The following is a 12,875-nucleotide window of genomic DNA, read 5'->3' as shown; positions in this document are numbered from 1 at the left end:
GATCTTGGCGTAGGGAATAAGCTTCCCTGTGCATCTTCACATGGTGACTCATTCACCTCTCCTGTGCTGACAGAATGTTACATAAATGATAGCCAGGTCCCTGAGCTGGGGCTCCTGGATGTGGAAAGATACAGGTGAGAAGAAAAGTAGAACTGTTGGTATAGAATCCTTTGGTCTCTGGGCCTGGTTGGTGACAGACCTGCCCTTTTGTCCTTTTGCCCTGTCCATCTCTGAAGCATCTTTTGATTTCCTTTGTCTAACTCTTCCTTTTATCTCTTCCATGTGGACTCCCCTGTCACCCCTGCTCTATATCTGTCTCCTGCGCCCTTTGTCCAAGTTGTGCCTTACCACGCATGGGCCTCCCTCGGTCTGGGGAGCCAGCTCTGGGAGCTGATTCTGAAGGTCTGAGTTCCAGGGTAGGAGGAGTTCTATCACCCTCATTTCTTAGTCTTTCTTCTAGAAAGACCAGACCTACTGGAGGCATTTTTGCTAAATCAAAGAATAGCAGATACTTCCAAGTAGCAACTTCCTGCTTTATCCTTATAGCCTTAAACTTCATACATATATATAAAAGCTATTGCTTTTCTCAGTGTCTCTTCTGGGATTTTGGTTCTACTCTAGTGTTTCAGGTCTCCTAAAATGTAACTGGGTCCCTGTATTAAGTGCCCAACAAGCCACCTTCCTGTACTAAGTGCTATCCTGGTGCTGGCCGCATGTGTGGGGAGATACAGAATCCTGGTCCTCAAGTTCTTGGGTCCTCCTTGCTGGCCCTGACACGTCACTGCCAGGAACTCTCTGGGTGTAGGGGTCTTAGCCTCAGGCCCTTCCCTGACATTGGATGTGTACTTACTTTGCCCATGAATCTCTACAGACCGGTGAAAGGAGGTGCTGCTGATTGCCAAGCTTGCATTCTTTCAGAACAGCTCAGGACGAACATGTCCCTACCATGCTTTTGGCATCTTAGGCCTCTTGGTATTTTGTCCAAGAGCAAAATCACACCACTTAAAGTTCCAATCTAGTCAAAGGGAGGTCATGTTGAGAACTGCCTTGGCCAACTTGCCAAGTTTTCTCTCACTCCGGTTGGCTCTTTTCACAGAAGCATGGAATTCCTGCCCAGTCTCATAGGCATGGAGGCCCAGCTTGGGTCCTGAGGACAGTTGTCTTGGTCCCAGCTCACTTTCTGGATGTCATTTTCTTACAGAGATGCTAATACCAATGTGTACACCATCGGTGACTGCTGCCTGGCAGTGAGAATCATGGTCACCATGAGAGCACCCTGAGTCCCTTCCTGCCTCTGGGATGTGGCTCTGGCACACACCAAGATGGTTCCCAGCAGAATATGACTGAAGAGCAGGTGGAGGAACTACTCCCGGGAGCCTGTTCTGCCGTCCACTCTGTGATAGTCCAGGAACATTGAGTGTGTCCAGAGAAATGAACGCAGATCTCACTTCACCTATGCACCCTGGTGTCAAGGCCAAGGCAGAATTAATCCTTCTTTGTGGTAGAAGTATATGGTGAAAAGAATGTTCTCTACACTCAGTCAGAACTGGGTTCAAATCCTGCCTTGGTGACACTATCTGAGTAAAGTTGGCCAGGTCACTATACTCTCTTGAGACCTCTTTATCATTTCTAAAAGTAGAATAACTGCATTTTCTCTCAGTGTTCCCAGCATATAGAAGGTACCCAGAGGATATTGACTTATTGGGGTTGTTTCTTACTCCAGGTGGTCTAAAAAAGCATTCTTTGAGTTGTCAGAGGACACAAATGTCTAGGGTGCTCCTGTGGGTTTCCTTCTAACAAAGAAACCACAGGAGTCATGTCTTAAGGAGTGGCCAGATCCCACCAACTGATGGGGCCCAGAGGGCTCAGTTTACCAGCTACCACCAACAGCTGGGCTGGTACTGTCTTTTTCCAGGTTTCACATGGTAACATCAGGCAGGCCTCACCAGGTCCTTATACTCATGTGTTTTGGTGGGGGGGGGGCTCCAAATGTCATTCCCCACAAAGCCCAGTGAGTAGGATGGGTGGCTAGCTATAGGCCCGTGAGAGTGGACACTGAAGTCACAGAGAAATCTGGAAAAAACCCAGGTACAATTCTGGACCTACAAGAAGAGGAAAATTTTGCATTTAGGTTTTTTTTTTTCCCTGTGTGTGTGTGTGTGTGTGTGTGTGTGTGTCCCATGATGACGCATCACACCTAGGGCAGATTGTGTCCTCCTCTTCCTTTTTCTCCTCCCAGCATCCTCCCTTCTTTGTGCTGACCAATTTGTCCTCTCTCACGACCACTTGTAAGAATCCTGGTGAACAATTTTTAAATTTTCTTATTTTCATTGAATTCAGTGATTCTCAACTGTGCCTTCCCATGGAATAAAACAAACAAACAAACAAACAAACAAAAAAAAAACACGTCATCTTCTTGCTTAATGTTGTTTTAACTTTAAAAATTATAAAGGCCAAAGTCCTATCATGACTAAAAGACAGCTCATTTAGAATATAGGTTATGCTTGTTTTCAAGTGACACTCCCTCTAACTAAAAAATCTTTCCTGCCACCTGTTTTGGAGATGCCAAACATCACCTCTCCTCTGGGGCACCGACTGTCCTATTGAGAATCACTGTTGCTACTCAGGTGTGAGCCCTTGGGCCAAACCAACCAGCATGACCTGTCTTCCAGGAGTTGGAGGGTTTCTCAGTGAGTCCAGGCAACCCAGCTGTTCCCTCCTCCTGGCCCCGGGTCTTCATCTCCAACCCTCCAAACACAGCATCTCCCCTCCCGGCAGGTCTTTCCCTGGACCTCCCAGCTCCCTTGAAGCACATGGTTGTTCCAGGATCCCAAGGGGACTTCAGGGCACCTTTAGTTTCCCTCTCTCTTCTAACCCCATGAAAGTAATTGCCTAGCCTCATCGAGTCCTTTTGGACCACCTGTCCTCCCTGTCCTTTTTTTCTACAGTACTGCTGGTGGCTGGTTTTGGTTTCCATCCCATCTTCTGGGATTCTTGAAGGTGCTTTCTCCTGTTCTGTGCCAAGGTCATCCTGCGCACACCACCAGTACATTAATCCAAGGCATCCCGTTGTGTGCTGGAGAGCCCGCAGAGTGGGGCATCAGCCTTCCAACCCCAGGGTGCAGAGTGCGTGCTGGAGTGATTTTCCTAAACTTTTCCTTTGATGACCTCCCTGTCTTCCCAAACACCTCTAGGGAATGTTGTTCGGCCCCCTGCTGTATTTCTGGCTCTTCTAATGAGTATGTGGCCCAGAGAAGGAACTCAGTGTCGATTTGCTGGATGAACTGAATGCATATCACAGGATGGCTAGTATCTAGCTTGCCTTGGTTTTCAGAGCAACCTCCATGCTCTGTTCCCTTCGGGGTCACTTGGAAGAGCCAAAAGAACTGAAGCCTGGGAGTCAGGCAGATCTGGGCTAAGGTTTCAAGGACTGTACTTTCTTTCCAGCTTTGTGAGCTCAGTTAGGTTGCTTAGCTGCTCTGAGCTTTGTCTTATTTCACAATGGGACATTTGCAACCACCTAGTGGAAACCTGCAAGTAAGGTTGTTAACAATCAAAACACACGATTGTGTGTAAACCACATGATACAAAAGTTGATGGATAGAAGGTAGAAAAATATGGATGTGTATATCTACTTTGAGTACATAGTTTCGTGTGTGTGTGTGTGTGTGTGTGTGTGTGTGAGAGAGAGAGAGAGAGAGAGAGAGAGAGAGAGAGAGAGAGAGAGAGAGAGGATTAGATGAAACACTATGTGTTGAGTGCCAAACCTGAAGCCACCACACAATGGATGTCATATATTACTTCACTTGGCCTTTATCTGTCCTCCACAAACAAACATTGCTCTTGATCCTGACTGGCCTGTCCCCACAAGCTTGACAAACACAGTGTGTGGGTTTTCCTTTTTGTCCCTCCTTTCTTCTTCCCTCTTAGATATTCTTATAAAACAAATCTGAGTGATGAAAAGGGAACTAGGAAAACAAGCAGGACTTGCTTATTTCTTGCCATCCCCAGGGCCATGCACGCTGATCTTAAATGCGGCAATTCAAAGTGAGGCTGCTCTCGACCTCGTTGGATCTGTGTTGCCACCTGGAGTTCATTTGCACAGGATGACAGTTGCCATAGAGCTCATCTGTTGTTATGGAGCCAGGGTTCTGTCCTCCAGGTGTGACCCCAAATCCTGAAGCATCAGCGTGATCTGGGAGGTTGTTAGAAATGCAGGTTCTTGGGCCTGACCCTTTTGCATCAGGAACTCGGCACAGGGCCTGGAAGACTGCATTTTTGCAAGTCCTGCAGGTGATTTCAGTGCAGGCTACCCTTTGAGAGTTACCAGTGGAGACACTAATGAAAATGGAAGCAGACTACATCTTTAGCACGGATGAATATAAATTTGAATTTTATAGGGGTTAAAAATGATGCTTTGGCTTCTTTAAGGCTACCTTTTTGTGCCATTCAAACCCATTTCTTTGGGGGTCCTGCACTTGAGGGCAGGCCTCTCTAGTCAGCTGTATTCTTGCATTCCTGAGGCTGCACCTCACTTTTCTGCTTTTTAATTTTTGCTTGTACTCATATATTTTTTTTTCCCCTAGAAAAACCTCTCTCCCTGTCTCTGCCTATTTAACTCTTCCCTATCTTCAAGTTTCAGATAGTGTCTTTGATGTCTCCTCTACATCTCTAAGGACCAGTGTATTCTCCTTCCCCTGAGTTACATGGCCTAGCTCTCCTGATCTCAGCTTTTGGAAAGACAAGACTCACCCTCATTCATCACTGTGCCCTCCTCCTATCCTTGTGCCTTGAGAAGGGTTTTGACATAGCAGCTCTTGAAAACAGGACATTTGGAGTAGATCACCAGGACAAGGTAAACCCCACCTTGCAAATATCATCTGCATCTGTACACACAATAATTATGGGAAGTGTCCACAAGGGCCTCACTGACTGTATCACTTTTGCAGACAGAGGTGATAAGGTTTGTGTCTGTGTGAAGGACTTTCTAACAGTGCCCTATGTTCTGAGCCCCTTAAGGCAGAGCTGGCTGTTGTTTATCTCTGGATTTCAGTGTCTTGTGCAAAGCCTGGGAAACTGAACAGCAGGGCTGGGTTGGCTAATGAGGGAGTAGGCCACCCTGGAAAATGACAGACTGGACAATTAGCAGGAGGACAGTTATCAGAGGGGATTTAATCCCAACAGGTCCTAGACTTGAGAGGACATTGAGATCTCTTTCAGCTTGGAGATTCTGTTTTAGGGCCACCTGTCCCAAGGGCCCTTCTGATAAATTCCTTCAGCCTAGGAATGGGGTCAGTGTGGCATCTTTGTTGGTGTAGACTGGAAGCCAGCTAGCTGCCCTTTCCCAGGGTTTATTGAACAGCGGACCATTGGCTGCTTATTTCAGAAATAGAGGCTATAAAGCTTCTGAGGCTCTGAATGCACCTAAAGATTAAGGAAATTAAAAATTAGTTCTATAGTCTTTGAAGAAATGGGCAATTCAGGAAGGTGTACTTCAAAGAAAAGGCAAGAACATTTCAAAAACTAGGTTGTCTTCTGTAAACAAGGTGAGGAGGGCCCCAGTCTGGTGACAGGGTCAGTGGGAAGAGAGAGCACCTTAATTAGCTTATAGGTACCAATCCATAGCACCAGAATTGTATTTCTTGGGAATCACAAATTATTTTAGTTTTAATAATGAGTTTTTTTCCCCCTCTAATTCCAAAATTCTTTTCTGTTTTACCATTGCTGAAGTTGGTATTTTCTTTTTTTTTTTTTAAAGAGAGAATGAGAGAGAGGGGGACAGAGAGAGAGAGAGAGAGAGAGAGAGAGAGAGAGAGAGAGAATTTTTAATATTTATTTATTTTTTCTTAGTTCTCGGCGGACACAACATCTTTGTTGGTATGTGGTGCTGAGGCTCGAACCCGGGCCGCACGCACGCCAGGCGAGCGCGCTACCGCTTGAGCCACATCCCTAGTCCCTGAAGTTGGTATTTTCATTTTTAATTCCATCTAAAATATTTTTTTCCTCACTAGATTTCATCTTTGACTCATGAGTTATTGGAAAGTGTTTTAATTTTCAAGCACCAAAGTCAATGGGGAATTTTAGCTTTCTTTTACATTGCCTAGCTTTGTTTTTTTCTTCTGGGGCCAGATCCCTTTTTCCGACTCTGCTTTACCTGAAGACTATCTATGGGGTGGCCCTGGCCAAATCTTCCCACATCCTGGGCTATAGCACAACTTTCCAATGCTCACATGGATGTATGTCTTCACTGGGAACACCAACACACTGGACTCTTTCCATTTCCTAAACATGTTTGGTTCTGCTCATTTTGTTTTCTGTGAGAGATATTCTTTCCTCCGATCCCTCAGGGAAGACATCATTAAAAAAATTTCCTACTCCATGAATTTTTTTTTTCCTAGTCTCTCAATGTTCTGTCTTTCATATTGAAATCTTCAGTCTCATTTAAAAATATACCCTCTTTTCTTCCCTTTATATGATCAAGATAATTTCCTTTATTTTCCATCTTATTGAAATCTAACTTCTTGTTCCCCACCAAGCAGTGGTGGCCTTGGTGTCTGTTTCACACTGGGCATTCCATAAATATCTACTGAAAAAAACTAATTATGATTCTCACCCTTTTCTTCACGGTTCCTGATCGACTCATATTTTAGACTTTGCCATGATGGGAATATATATTTTTAAAATCTAAATTAAATTTATTTTAAGTGGATACATTAAAACATAAAAAATTATACATATCTGTGGGGTGCTATGTGATATTTTGAGACATGTAGACATTCTGTAATGCTTCAGTCAGGGTAAACTTATCTATCTCCTCAGACATTTCTCCTTTCTTTATGGTGAAACATTCAAAGTCCTTTTTTCTAGGTCTTTAAAATACACAGTTCATCATTTGTGATCTATAGTCACCTCCTCGTGCGACAGCAGACCCCAGCTTCTTATTTCCGTCTGTCACTTGGTACCCATTGATCAACCTTTCTCCATCCACCCCTGGCCCCCGTCCCCCCAGACTCTGGTAACCACTATTCTACTCTCAACGTCTATGAGGGAGACTTTTCAGATTCCACATATGGGGAACATTCTGAGGTAGAAAAAAAGAACACAGCCGTGAGAGAGACTTAGGAAATTCTCGGGGTCTCTGCTTCTTGATAATTTTAGAGACATAAGCTGATGGAAGGGGAAAGAATTCCTAACCACAGAAAACAGGTAGCTGGGAGAAGACCTTGTTTCCTCTCTTTTCTAGCACCCTGCAGTGTCAGGAAGCATCATGTTTGGATTAAGATCTCTTTCGTGAGCTCATTAACTCTACAGGAGACAGAAATTACTAATAGAGTGGTTGTATAATAATGGACATGAATATTAATGGGAAAAAGGCCAATTTTTGTGTTAACACCCACTCTAGGTCTATGGGAGACAGAGGGCTTCATCTTCAAGCAAACCCAACCATGGGCACAGCAGGAGTCCAGCCTTTACCACCATGACTTCTGACTGCTGCAGCTCCCTCCTCAATGGGCAGGTTTCAGAGGTCAAGGCTGCCCCTGCTGGGCCATTCAGGCCACTCTGGCACACACTAACTGAATCCATGTGGGGTCCAGTCCTCTGGACTCTCCTAATCTCTGTCTGCCCCTACGGTTGCCACCCTGCTTGTCCCTTGTCAGGGATCTGTAACACTCAAGGCACCCTTGGAATCTGTGGGACTATGGTGAAGGCAACCTGAATGGTCAAGGGTGAAGCCATGCTGTCCCTGAACGACTGCCTGGCCAGATCCCTGAGAAGGCACACAGGGGAGGATGTGGAGATGGAGAGCAAGATCCAAGAGAGAAGCAAATGCTGGACTACTCCCGCCTCCAGACTGGAAGGAGCTCCAGTCAAAGGGGAGGTTTGCTGTGTAGAAGATTCGGCATCAGCAAGCTACTGGACTGACCCACTACCTGGGCCAAATCCAGCCTCCCACCTGATTTTGTAAGTAGAGTTTTATTGGTACGCACCCATGGTCATTCATGCACATACCATTCATAGCTGATTTTGTGCTATGACAGTAGAGTTGAGCCACTGTGACAGAGACTGTCAAAGGGTCTCCGTCAAAGCCTAATATATTTACCCAATGATCTTACAGAAAAATCTTTGTGTCCCTTGCACTAGATGTTCAGGGTATTCAAGGCCTGGGTCAGCAGTAGAAGTAGCTGCAGCTGGAAAGTGTTTGGATTGTGGGAAGAGCCTCTCTTGAGAGCATCTCTTGAGTGAAGGCGAATGGTAATGTGCAAAGGATGGATGCAGGGTTTGTCTGCCCGGTGCCCAAACACTTGCCTTGGTTTCAGGGTGTGCAATTCCTAAGCCACATTTAACAAGACAGTGCTAATTTATGAAAGCAACCTGCCTTCAGGGGTAAGAAACAGGGTGAGGAATATTTTCTAATGTCCTTCTGAGCTGGTATCTTATTCATTCAGGAGCACAGGCGTCTAATGCACACCTGCTGTTCCCTTTGATTAGCAAGTCAGTGCTTTCTGAGAGCCTACATCTTAGTTTTGGAGACAGGAAGACAAAGAATGCCAAAATAGGGGCCATAGAAACCTGGCTAGATTCAGAGAAGAACTTTAGGAAGGTTGGGCAATGGAAGAAAGAAACTTGTTTAGAAATGGGTCCCCCTAAGAACATGCATGAAGACACGAATGATGTGAATATACTTTGTATACGACCAGAGATATGAAAAATTGTGCTCTATATGTGTAATATGAATTGCAATGCATTCTGCTATTATATATTACAAATTAGCATAAATTTTTTTTAAAAAATGGGTTCACTTTATCTAAAACTTCCAAAGCCAGTGCACTATTCTGGGCTTAGATTCCAGGTGTTCTTGTTTATATCAGGTTAAGCCTCTAGCAAAATAAAATCAAGTCTTGGCTGTGCTTAGTTTGCTGCTACCTTCCATCTCCTGGTTCCCTTGACTCTATTTCTTCATCTTTTACCAAGAACCCTCCTGCATATTCTTCCTCCTGAACCACAAATGTTTCTCTTTTACATGGCTGTGAGTTTGTGTGGTCTAAGGGGATGTTGGAGTTTGAACCTCAGCCATAGATGGCTCAGGGAACAGGGAATTACTCACTGAGTCTACTTTCTTTCCCCAGATCCTGTGTCCCAAATCATAGAACAAAGGCTGGTCATGCACACAGACAATACCAAGTTGGCTGCAGATGACTCCAGGACTGAATGAGTTGGGGTAGGCCAGGGAGGGTGAGGAGCCAGGTGCCTACCTTGGCTTTTTCTCTCTTGGGGTGCAGTTGGCATCAGGATGAAATCAACCCAGACCCAACAGCAGCAGGAGAGAACAAAGGGCATTAAGCACCCCCCCGGCCCAAGCCACCCTCTAATTGTCTGATTTCAGAGTCTACGATGTTCTTTAGAATGCACCATCTTCTCCATTCTGTTCTAAGAATCATGTGAAGCAGGGAGGGTGGGGATGGCATCTCTTTTCAGCAGGGGACTTTGAAGAAGAGGGTCTCCGGTGTCCACAGAGTATTACAATTGCCTTGTTCCTTTGCTGCCTTCCTTTTGGGCTGTGAGCTGGAGGGTAGATGCTGGCTGTGTGTCCATCATGCCATCCTCAGTACTGGCCACTCTGCCTGGTTCAACTTAGGTGTTCAGTGTTGAGTGAGGAACATTCCGTTGCTCTCTGTGCTAAGAGCACACTCCATGGGCAAAGCCAACTCACAATTACATTGTAAAAGGAAGGCTGGGGGGATCATGACTGTGTACCGCATTCTGGTACCTCTTTCTATTCTCTGACTCTAACCCCTGCAGCTGCCTTTTTTACAGTATGAGATGGAGCAGTCGCTGTGCCAGCCAGTGGAGGCTGCCATCTGGGGCTGTGCAAGGAGTTAGACAACTTCACCCTTGCCCGGTGTGACCTGGAGGAGCAACTGGAGTCCCTGGAGGAAGAGCTGCTTTGCCTCAAGAGGAACCAGGGGCCGGTGTGAGACTGTTGTGTGATGTGTTGAGAAATCCATAGGAGTTGGGGGCAGCAATGAGGGTTCCCTTTGCTTGGGAAGTGAGCTCTGTGGGCCTGGCCTTCTGGGTAAGCCATGGAAGCTATGAAGGTGCATTCTGGAGGCTGCTGGACTGGGGTGGTTAGTGCCCCCTCCTCAGAGAGCACAGAGCAATTAATTGCTGGGATGGACGGGGAGTGGGAGCTGAGGCTTTGGGCAGAGGGCAGTGGGGCCCCTGAGTGGGTCAACCTCCTGCACCCTCAGGTGAGGTGTCAGTTGGAGGACAAGCTCCAGGTTGAATGGCACACTGAGCCCACTGTGGACCTGATGAGGTACCACCTGCTGGGCAGATGTGGTACCAGTAGGAAGCCATGGTGGAGACCAGCTGCAAGGAGGCGAAGCTGTGGTTCTAAGTCTTGGTGAGGACCGTGCTGCAGAGCAGGGCGGGACCCTAGCTTCTACTCTGGGCCACTGAGCCGACTGGTTGTTTGACCCACTGTGCTTCAGTCTGAAGATAGAGCCTGAGGTCCTGCAGTTGTTGGTCTTGGAGCTGAGACGCATGCTGAGCACCTGGGGTGGAGCATGGGGCCCAGCACATTCTGGTGAGTTCCTCGTGGTGTGGAAAGACTCGGCTCGGCTCCCACTTCCCTTGAGCAGTTCCCTGGACTCAGTACAAGCCTCACTGAAATCCTAAGCAGGGACACAACTTGTACCTTGACTTCATCCTCTTTGGGAGAACTTTCTAATTGATGTAGATAGTGGATGAGTAAATATTAAGTCAGACGAGGGAGGCTCTGCAAACTTGCCTTGAAGTTCTATGATGAAGACCAACAGCATTGTGTTAGTTCTCACAGCCAAAGACAACTGAAGGGCTTGGATTATTCTCTGGTCCTGACAATTTCCTGCAGAAATTGAAGACATAATTCATGGCTTTAAACCTGCCCCCCACCTTTTTTTGGTATCACAGAAGGACTATTTGCCAAATTCCTGTGTGAAGCTGAGGCCCCTGTGGCCCTGAGCTGGCCCCTGGGCAAAGCCTCTCCAGCATTGTGAAGGAGCAGCGGCTGAGCCCTGGGCTGGCCTGGAGTGCAGAACTAGGAGTCCCAGGTGCTGCTGGATGTCAGGCCCAGGTGCAGGGCAAGATCAACAAGTATTGGAACCTTCTGGAGATGGGGACTGTAAGTACACTCCCCGATGCTTGTGTCAACACCAGATGTGGTAACAGAGTCCTCTTCTTGGGAATTACCTAAAGGAATCCCTGGAAGCCAGCTGGGGTGGCACTGCTGATCCCATCTTTGGGAACCAACGTGCTCCCAGCAGGCCTGGTGAGTGCACACCTGCCTGGCCCTTCAGGAAGGTGTGCCAGAGCTGTTAAGCTGACCACGTCAGGCTCCCACTGCTGGTCACTCCCACAGAGGGCAGAGCTCAGGGCACTTAGGTTTAGATACATTCTCTCTGGAAGAAATATTAAAGTAACAGGGATTTTAAAGTGTTTCTAAGGGTTGTGCACCTGTTTTTCTGTTTTAATTCTTCAATGGCCCAATGGGAAGGGTAATGGATTAACGCACCCTGTAAACAACAAAGAACACAATTAGGAGCTTATTTAAGTTAAGAGAGTGGCTGACATCTGGCCTGCTTCTTGCCTTCTCTCTGCCTGAGAGGCAACCCTGGCCCTGCTTTCAGATTCTCTGAGCTCTGGCTTCTGGTCCCCTGGGAACTCCAGGCAAGCCAATGCCCCTTCCAGGCTTTGAGCCATCTCTCAGGTCTAAAATTCTCTTTTGCTCTCAAATTCTAAAGTGTCTACCTACCTTTGTCTTTTGTTCACATCTCATGCCAGTGTTTCAAATATATATGTTTTTCCTCTTTCCCTGCAATCAGTGGGTGACTCCAGCCTCCAGCCTCCAGCCCCCACGGTCCAGCCCCTGCTGCCCACCTCTGCTCTTCCACTTCTCCCACTTTCCATGCCTCCTCAGCCGGCCAGGCTGGAAATGGGAGCCACCTCAGCTTCTCTGGCTCTGCTGAACAGTCCTGCTAAAGATGACTCACTTCCTCCACCAGCTGGGCAGGAGGCTGAAGGGAGGCCAGAGCCTGTGGATGGGCTTTTGAGCCTAGCAGCTCAGGTGCTGTACCTAGATCTGGGCTCCTCTCTCTAGGGTATCTAGAGTGCTCCATTTCCCTCTCTTTTATTGCCTCCTGACTGCTCAGAGATGTGGCAGACAATCTCATTTTAATTTTGCAAATAAACTTCACTTCTGCAGCATAATGAGTTGGAGCCTATTGGTCTCAGTCTTTTTTTTTAATCCATGCTGATGGTCTTCCTGGGCCTCTGCAGCCCCTGCTCCTACAGAAGTGGGGATGAAGCTCGCTCATAAGGGTGGTTCTGGGAGATGCTAACACCAGAGACTGGGAGTTAAAAATAGGACTGCAGCAAAAGGGCCTTGATGAGAGGTCCTCAACCCCTGAGGCCCTGGCTAAGCCTATTTGGAGTCAGAGTCATGGAAAAAGCTTTCAAATTATAGATGTTAAGTAAAATACCCTTTTTTACATGGATGTAAGCCACTTTGTCCTCGTGCAAAAAAAAAAAAAAAAAAAAAAAAGCTTAAGACAGAGGGCTTCCCTGGGCCCCAGGATGCCCTACTTGCAGTTCCAAGGCCCTGTGTGGAGTCTCTAGACAATGTGACACAACCCTCTACAGAGGGAGTGGCTTTTGTTTTTCCCAGCTGGTGGCTCAGTCAGGACTTCAACTCTAGTCTCTTTGAAGTAGGTCCAAAGCCCATTCCTTAGAAGCTTTGAAGGGGAAAAAAGGACAGAGGAGAAGACTTAGGGTGCCAGTTCCAAAAGTGTGGATCTCCAGCTAGCAGCACATGATGCCAGGAGCCGTTGGTACAT

The sequence above is a fragment of the Spermophilus citellus genome, assembly GCF_964194105.1.
Source record: "Spermophilus citellus genome assembly, chromosome: 17".
NCBI classification, from domain to species: Eukaryota; Metazoa; Chordata; class Mammalia; order Rodentia; family Sciuridae; genus Spermophilus; species Spermophilus citellus.
The sequence above is the reverse complement of the archived record's forward strand: the minus strand, read 5'-3'. Positions refer to the sequence as shown.